This window comes from Podarcis gaigeae, assembly GCF_964106915.1.
Source record: "Podarcis gaigeae genome assembly, chromosome: 1".
Lineage (NCBI taxonomy): Eukaryota > Metazoa > Chordata > Lepidosauria > Squamata > Lacertidae > Podarcis > Podarcis gaigeae.
In genome coordinates this window covers 50,770,584-50,779,397 of record NC_139678.1, presented here as the reverse complement: position 1 = coordinate 50,779,397, position 8,814 = coordinate 50,770,584, and positions in this window count along the sequence as shown.

Here is an 8,814-nt window from a genome sequence, read left to right as displayed (position 1 = left end):
TCATGAATTAAACCATGAACTTCTGGACTCACACCCCACACTTTTAACAAATATGCTACACACAACAGTAAGTGGCCAGATGGTTCCCCCAACATCATATGGCAAGAGGCAAGAAACTATTGAAATTATTGACTGACAGCTAGTGTGCTGGTGTTGTTGTTTATTAACTAAATTTCTTAATTTTTATTATTATATGTTTTATCCTTACGTCAGCTGCATTTCAGACCCAGCTGGGTTAAAAACCAAGGTGTACTAAATAAAATAGAAGACTGGGTATCAAAACTGACTGATTCCAGACACTCTAAGTTAAATGGAATTTCCATATTCATAGCTCTGAGTGATAGATGACACCAGGAAATTAAGATGGGAAAGCTCTGAATTTTCTGGCCACAGATACATAAAGGACAGTAATGAACACCATGAACGCCATCTTCCTCGAAAACATCAGCTTTGACTGAATTCAGATGCAGTAACAAATCATGCTTACAAAGATGAGCATATGCAAGCTCCAGGGATGGCCCCAGAGAAACTAGTTTGGGGGAGCATTATCGGAAGAGCAATGATTTAATCAATGCTATTGGACCTTAATATACTGTGGCTCGGAGCAAAAGGGGTAGCAGGAAATGTTTTTGGGGAAGCGGCCAATACTTCTCTCATATGTAAAATTATTTATATATATATATATATATATATGCTTTCGTAGATTTTCACGGGTACAGGAATGCAGGTTTTGGTGTCCTCGGGTGTCTTCCCGTGTAAAAGTTGGGGTGTCTAGGCGACGTTTCGACGAGGTCTCACTCGTCATCTTCAGGCTGGTGCTTTCGGCTTCTTGTTACTGGAACAGAGCGGGATCTCAATGTTTGAGTTCCTATAAATACTGTAGAGGGGGTGTGGTGTCTAGCCTCCAATGTTCTGGGCAGAGAGGAAGTTCCCAGGCTAGTGTGCCTTTTCTTCTTTTGTTCCTTAATTACTTGAGAGATACCTTGAGTGATTTCTTGAGTGATTAAGGAACAAAAGAAGAAAAGGCACACTAGCCTGGGAACTTCCTCTCTGCCCAGAACATTGGAGGCTAGACACCACACCCCCTCTACAGTATTTATAGGAACTCAAACATTGAGATCCCGCTCTGTTCCAGTAACAAGAAGCCGAAAGCACCAGCCTGAAGATGACGAGTGAGACCTCGTCGAAACGTCGCCTAGACACCCCAACTTTTACACGGGAAGACACCCGAGGACACCAAAACCTGCATATATATATATATATATATATATATATATTTGCTTTCGTAGATTTTCACGGGTACAGGAATGCAGGTTTTGGTGTCCTCGGGTGTCTTCCCGTGTAAAAGTTGGGGTGTCTAGGCGACGTTTCGACGAGGTCTCACTCGTCATCTTCACTCGTCATCTTCGTCATCTTTATATATATAAAGTTTTCTGTTTTACAATTTAAAATACTCATTTTACATCCTTAAAATATCAATGACTTCCCTCCTCTTTCCATGGTTCATTTTACATATCATAAATCCCTGCATATTTTACAAAAAACTATACCATTCAGTATTCCATTATTGCATCCATCAAAACTTTTTTACATTGTTAAATTTATCATAACGCTGCCAGCATTTTCAGCTGTCCTACTTCTCATCACCTCATAAAGTCATCCCTGCTCATTTATTCTCCCATTTCTGCCCCCCTTTTCCATGTAAGAGTGGAATAGATTAGTAGATTCCACTTCTAGTTAGCAGGAGAGTGTAATTTGCTGTTGTGTCTTCATGTGAACAGAAGAAGAACTCTGCTGGATCAGACTAAAGGCCTATGTAGTCCAGAAGGCTGTTCTTCAGTAGACAATCCAATGTCCCCAGGAAGGACATGAGAGTAACAGCTCTCTCCATCTGTTGTTCCTCTGTGACTGCTCTTCAGAGTCACACAACTTCTGAAGCTTGAGGCTGTATGAAGTAGTCTAAGTCCCCTTTGAAAACCACCTAAGCTGTTAGTTATCACCCCCATCTTATGGAACTGAATTTGATGGATTCAGTTATGCCTTGTGTGAAGTATTTTCATTGGTCTGCCCTGAATCACTTCCAGTCATTGGATGATCCTGAGCACTAGCATCATGAAATAAGAAGAAACCCTGGTTTGCTCAAACTGTAGCTTGCCCACAAACCATGTTTTGATCCTAGTTTGGAATCTTCTTCCCCCCTTATTAATTAATTTATCTGAATATATACAAACAGCCAACTCATAAAAAGTATATTGGCAGTGTACAGCAGAATACATAACAAATGACCAACACAATAAAACCCCTCTCTTTTCATTTTTCTGTGGACAGACAACGGTTCAAGCAGAGTAGACTTTGCTTACTGGGATGCAAATTTGTGTTGTGGTATCATCAGCTAGAAGCAGAAGCTTCTAATCTCCCCTCCTTCCCTTTGCATGCAGAGCAAGGGGAGAAGGGAGCACATGAGCCTTTGGCTTGCACATAATTGTCCTCGTAATGACAGACTATGGCTTGTCATTATGTCTGAATTGAGCCAATATTGGGCAAGACAAAGGCACACAGTTAACAGAGCAAAACTGAATGACTAGAGAGATGCTTGAGGGAGTGCATAGTGCTGATGCTGTTCTTGTTCTCCGTAGTCCATGGCCACGGCCAAAGTCCTGCAGCTGGAGCATTTCGAGGCATATTATAAAACATGGCTTTGTCCTTGGTAATTCCATTTGTTGCAGTTCTTTACTCCAGGCCCCTAGAGCCCAGCAGCAGAAACTTAGTGGCTGAGCAAGGCTGCTTTTGGAAATGCACAAGTATCAGTTTGGTTTCTTCCTTAAATAATTGCTTTAATTAGTATTTGCTTTCATATAGGTGATTAGCAGGGGGCTTCTGGCAGTGCAACTTGGGCACTTTCACAGTGGGCAGGCAGATGTGGGCCTGCCACGTCTTCCATAGCATTTAAGCGTTTTAATGTCACCCTCCTAATAGCTACCAGTCAGTCTTCATTAGGCAACTGAGGCTCTTCTAATTATGCCTATGGCTGAACCCACTGCACTTGGTAACAGAAGAGGCTTTCTGATGGCCTTGAACATTTCAGCAGGATCAAGTTTGAGAACACAACCATGATATTTACTTGACAGAATAACACTGCTGTCTTCTTGTTAATTATCTCCACTGTCTCATTACCAGGGATAATTGAAGAAGAGCCATGCCTTGTCTGTTTCACAGAGGAAGGGGCAGGTGAAAGAGTGGAGTAGAAACTTACCTGTCATTTTTGTCAAGGTGGCAACTACAGTTCATCATCCTGGAGTCAGTTTCACTGGGATTTGGAAGGAGTAAAATTGGAGAGGGAGGGTAGCCGTAGCAAAACTGGTGTGTGGTGTAATGTTTCCTGGTGTGTGTGTTTTTAAAATGTACATGGCCCATATAATTCATTGTTAATGAGTGGTATAAAAATGCTGCCAAATATCATAAATAGCAAATATGTTCCGCTTCAAAAAAAGACATTCTTTGAAGATAGAACATGGGATGGTGAGGATCAAAGTAATAAGTCTTATAACAACATAAACATTTATCAAATTTGCAGTGCAATCCTACATATGTCTACTCAGAAGTAAGTTCCATTGAGTTAAATGAGGCTCACTTTCAGGTAAGTGGGTATTTGATTGCATCCTTAATCAGTCTAAGGTCCAACTCACACATTAATTTAGCAGCACAGCCTCTTTCCCTCAAGGCTAAGTCCCAGACTGCTGCAGCACCAACCGTAAGGAGGGAAAACGTAGGCCAGCCAAACTACATGTTTCTTCTCCCGGGAGGTGCTGATGTGAGGAGTCATTCCATTTGAATGGCACAAGTAATTTCTTTTTCCTAAAGTAACCTGAGCAAGATGGGATCAGACAGTGTGGAAGAGATTTCCTACAACATTTGGGCGACATCTGTGTTAAGCTTACATTTCTTAAGTTAGTCACGTTCATTTATTTCAGTGGATCTACTCTGAGTAGGACTAGCACTGGAGACAATCCTACATGTCTCTCAGCCATCATGTCTCTCAGGTGATTTCCTGGCAGTAACAAAAAAATAATCAAATTAGGGAAGTAACTTTTATTTTGGATCAGTCGTGTCCTTAATTTTCTGGCAGAATCATTATAGCCATTTCAGCACCATGGTCAGTGGATCGTCTTCTGCCTATTTATGTTTTCCCTACTATTTGGCAACGTAACAAAAGATACACATTGTGCTTTAGCCAATTGAAGCAAGAGGTAAATGCTATATTTACCTTCAGAATGCTAAGTGGTAGCAAGGAGGTTATTTGTTAGTTACAAAATAATGGAAGGGGGTGCACCACTGGTGATCTGTGCCAAAACAGGGTGCAGGCAGCAACTGCCCCAGGGTAAAACTACCGTAATAATCAATTTTAGACATATGGATCTGTCTGAATTTTTAAAAACTTCCATGGTACAAAAGAGTTCAACACTGCAATGTTCTTGAGATAAGCAATCTGCTCCTGGGGGTTTGCACGTTTTGCTCAACTACCTCCTGTGTGAAAAACAAAACAACAGGAAAGCAAATAAAATTTCTTGGGAGAAGGTGCAGAAATGGAAGGAAGTGACTGGGCCCAATGTCCATTGGAACTGATAGAACAGCCTTCCCATACTGACGCCATCCAGGTGTTTTGGATTGTAACTCCCCATCAGCAGCAAGCAGGGCCAATGATCAAGGGATGGGAACTGTAGTCCAAAAACATCGCGAGGCACCAAGCTGGGGTAATGCTGCTCTAGGACAAGACGACTGCCTTAAGTTCCACTGCTTTCTAATAAAACCCGCAGCGCATTCCAGCCTGTGGCTACTCCATCACCATGTTCTCCTGTGATTAGTGAGGCATACTTTCAAGTAAATGTGAATAAAGATGGCAGCATTAGTCACGACTTCAACTGGACTGGGCCCCCTTTGGCTTCAAGTTGCATGCAGCACAAGCTTTCTATAGAAGTGGAGCTCTAAGCAGTATAATAAAAAAAGATGAGAAATCTTGCTGGAGTAGGTGGAAGGACAGAGGTTGGTTTCAGAAACCATACATCAAAGCACTTTGGAGCCCATTAAAACCTCTCTGGGAGGAGAGAGGAAAAAAGTCTGCTGAAATGCCTGGTCAGCAGCCAGAGAATGCTGTGCTGATAACAGGCTCCTGCTTATCCCCAGCTCCGTCTTAAGTCTGACACAAAAATAAATAATCTGCAAATTAAAGTTCACTTCTGAAACAGCAGCTTTGCCCAGTGCTCTGCTCTGAAGGATAGATTAGAGCTGATCTGTGATCAGAGCCAACCTGTGATCCTATCAGGGTATTACTGTATTATTGAACTGGGAATTGAGCAACCTATTTTAATAGCTATGATCTTATCAGGACCTAGCTTTAAAATTACAGGAAAAAGACCACACTCCATTTTCTACAAGGGAGCAGAGAAATCACACCGAATTCCTAAGGGTGAAAATGTTTTACTCTCTGCCTCCAAATTCACCTGAACCCTCATAGGCAACCAGTGTTATTTACATGGTAGTACTAGCAACGTGGGGAGAGCTTTGCAAACAGCCCAAAAAAGATTTGGTTGTATAAAATAACCTGAAGTGTAGTCTTTGGCAGCAGGTGTGACAAAGGCATGGTATCTTAACCATGGAGTAAGACGTGTGCTTCACTAACTTTCTGTTTGAGGACCCTCACCCTCCCAATTTCCTTTCTCTTCATGGCCACTACTTTATGAGGACTTTGATTTTTTTTTAGAAAGGGTTACGTTTGCATAAGACAAAGGTGCATAAGATGATGGAAGAACTTCAGACCTTCCATTGAGGCTGAAAGCTGGAAGATGATTCAGGACGGACAAAAGAAAGTACAGTACATAGTTAAACTGTGGAACTCACTCCCACAAGACGTAGGAATGGCCACCAACTTGGAGGGCTTTAAAAGAGTATTAGGACATGTTCATGGAGAACAGGACTATCAATGGCTACTATCCACAATGGCTCTACTCTACCCCCTCTGAATAATAGTTGCAGGAAATACAAATGTGCAGAGTGCTGTTGCACCCATTTCCTGTTTGTGGGCTTCCCATAGATATCAGGTTGGCCACTGTGAGAACAGGATGCTAGACTGATGGACCTTTGGCCTGATCCAGTAGGGCTCCTTAGATGTTCTTAACTGTTCTCTCCTCAGTTGCCTAAGTGTAGATTCCCCTGAAAGTGGACCCCAAACCCCCCAACCACCAGAAAGAATTGCCTTGGCTGCTGCCTCAGTACAACAGCATAAGGACAAGCACAGGTTGTGAGTGCCCCTGCTTACCAAACTCTCTTCTTTGGGCTCTTCGCTGTGGATTTTTGCTGGCCTGGCATGTTTATAATGTTGAGCTAGGCCTGTGTTGGCCACAAAAGTGTATAGCACAAGCCTAATCATGTCTACTCCGAAGTAAGTCCTATATAAGTCAATGGGTCTTACTCCCAGGTAAGTGATATTAGGGCTGCCATTTCACTTGTATGTTGCAGCTTAACATAAATAACATCCATTTTAGAAAAGGGCTCAGACCCTCTTTAGGAGCTAACTATGCTTGTCCAAGTTTCATGCCTTGCCACTGCAGGTATCTGATCCGTTTGTTTTGCAGGATCAATCTGACAGGCATAGACTGCAGGGCAGGGTGTTGTCACACTGGTCTCTTTCAGAAAGGCATTCCAGGAAGTGGTTATGGATTTTCTATCTACCTCTCCTCCTGCTTTCTTATTGTAAAAACTAATCAACATTGTTGCTAGGTAGAAATATGCTACTTACTCTGCTTTCATTAGCACGAAGAATGGAATCTTATTTGCACAAAGTCTCCTGATTGTCTTTCACAAGACCCTGCTTCTTGCCATCTTGTATGACAAGGACTGGTTCATGTCCTGAGGATGGGCAATATCCTTTTGCTCAGTGCTGCACCATTTCCTTAATAAAAGTTAAACACTTTCCCAGTTGGATGTCACCTGCAAATTTGATGAGCATCCCCTTAATACCTCCATCCTAGTTGTTTATAAACCCCCAGGACAGAACCCTGCAGCACCCCACTTGTCACTTTTTCAGTATGATGAGGAACCATTTCTGAGCACTCTTTGAATTCAGTCAGTCACCCAGATTAATACTACTTTTATGATACATTTTGAATGCCAAACTCATTATTTCTAATAGACTACCTTCTTCGATTTTCAGCGTCTCTGTGGATTTTAATGGTCTGTGCATACCCCTGCTTAAATGCTTTGTTATGTAACATTTTACTAATAATCAGAAACTTCAGCTTTATGAAGAAACCAGAGTTTCTTTCAAGTAAGCATAGCTTGATGGAAGGAAAACAGAGCACCTGCATTATCACAGCAAGCTGGTGACTGGTGGTCAGCATCAGGCCTCCAAAGATTTTGTCTGACCTACAGCTCATTGAAGTCACAAGCCTGTACCTTGTTGGATGAGATCTGTAGGAGTCTTAGAGCAGAATTGCCTTGGCTTTCTTTTCTGACTTCCTGAATTCCTTTACTCCAAACTTGCTTAAGAGATTGCTAAGAGGGAGTAGAGAGAAGACAGTAGTCCCATCTTCTGTGAAGATGTCCAGAAAGAAAAGGCATTTTCGTCCCACAGTCATCCTCCCCTGGGCTATGGCCATGTTGTCGTGGATGAGAATCCAGCTCTTGAACAGCTTTGTTGGGAGAAACACGCATGCACACGTTAGGAAGAAGGCCACCACTGTGATAGTAGACCAGGAGAGTCACTGTGGTGTCCTCCCAATGTTGTCGGACTACAATTCCCATCATCCTTGGCCATTGGCTGTGCTGACAGAGGCTGATGGGAACTGGAGTCCAGCAACTTCTGGAGGGCCCCACACTAGCTTACCCCTGTGGAAGACCCGCTGTGTTGTTCAAGTCACACAAAGGAGAGTCGGACAAGGGGAAAAGAGACTGTGAAGGGTGGAAACATTCCTGTCAAAGCCTCATCAGCTTTAAACCTGACATGGCCCCCTTCACCTCCTGGCACCACAGGCAGGACACCAGAGCATGAAAAACCTGGACGTCTGGTGTGCCAGGCTGTACAGATTGGGCACCATTTGCTCCAGTATGTGCTGCAGGCTAGCAACGCTAACTTGAAAGGAAAAACAAACACGAGGAAAGGGAAGTAACCAAGAACAGATGAGATGTGCTTCGACGAGGGACGCTGTGGGGAAACAAATACGTATATTTGCTGGAACGCAGCGAACATGTTTTAATGAGCCTCCCACCCAATTACCATGGCAGGGATGCCAGGCAGTGACAGCAGGGTGGAGGAAGTGGGGAGGGAGAGAGGAAGGGAGGGAGGGAGGGAGGGAGAGGCCAGTGCTCCTTCAGGGAAGGAGAACGGGGATGGGAAAGGAAAGGAAGGGGCACGAGGCAGTAATTGGTCCGTGCTCCACAGAGGACGTTGGCTGGGAATCAAGGTTCGTGGCCCCCTTGGTGCCTGCGCTCCCCCTCCCCTTCTCAGCACAGAGCTCCCCTTGCACAGATTTCGGAGGAGAATGACATTTACATGCTGTGTGCTGAGATCCCAATTAAAGCTAGGACAGCTCACCACATGGCACGCTTTAATTAATATGCCTTTTCCTGTTGGAGAACAGCTTTGCTGACAGATTGGGACTAAGTGGAGAGAGAGCAGCTGCTCCGAGGAGGGCTGCTTCTTCCATCCGCTTCAGTCCAGGGCAGGGCAGCAAGGCAGGTCTGCCCCCTTCCGCAGGGTGGCAGCTCCTCCTCTGTGTGGATCCGAGGAACAGCCAATGCCCATCCAGGCTGAGTCTACAG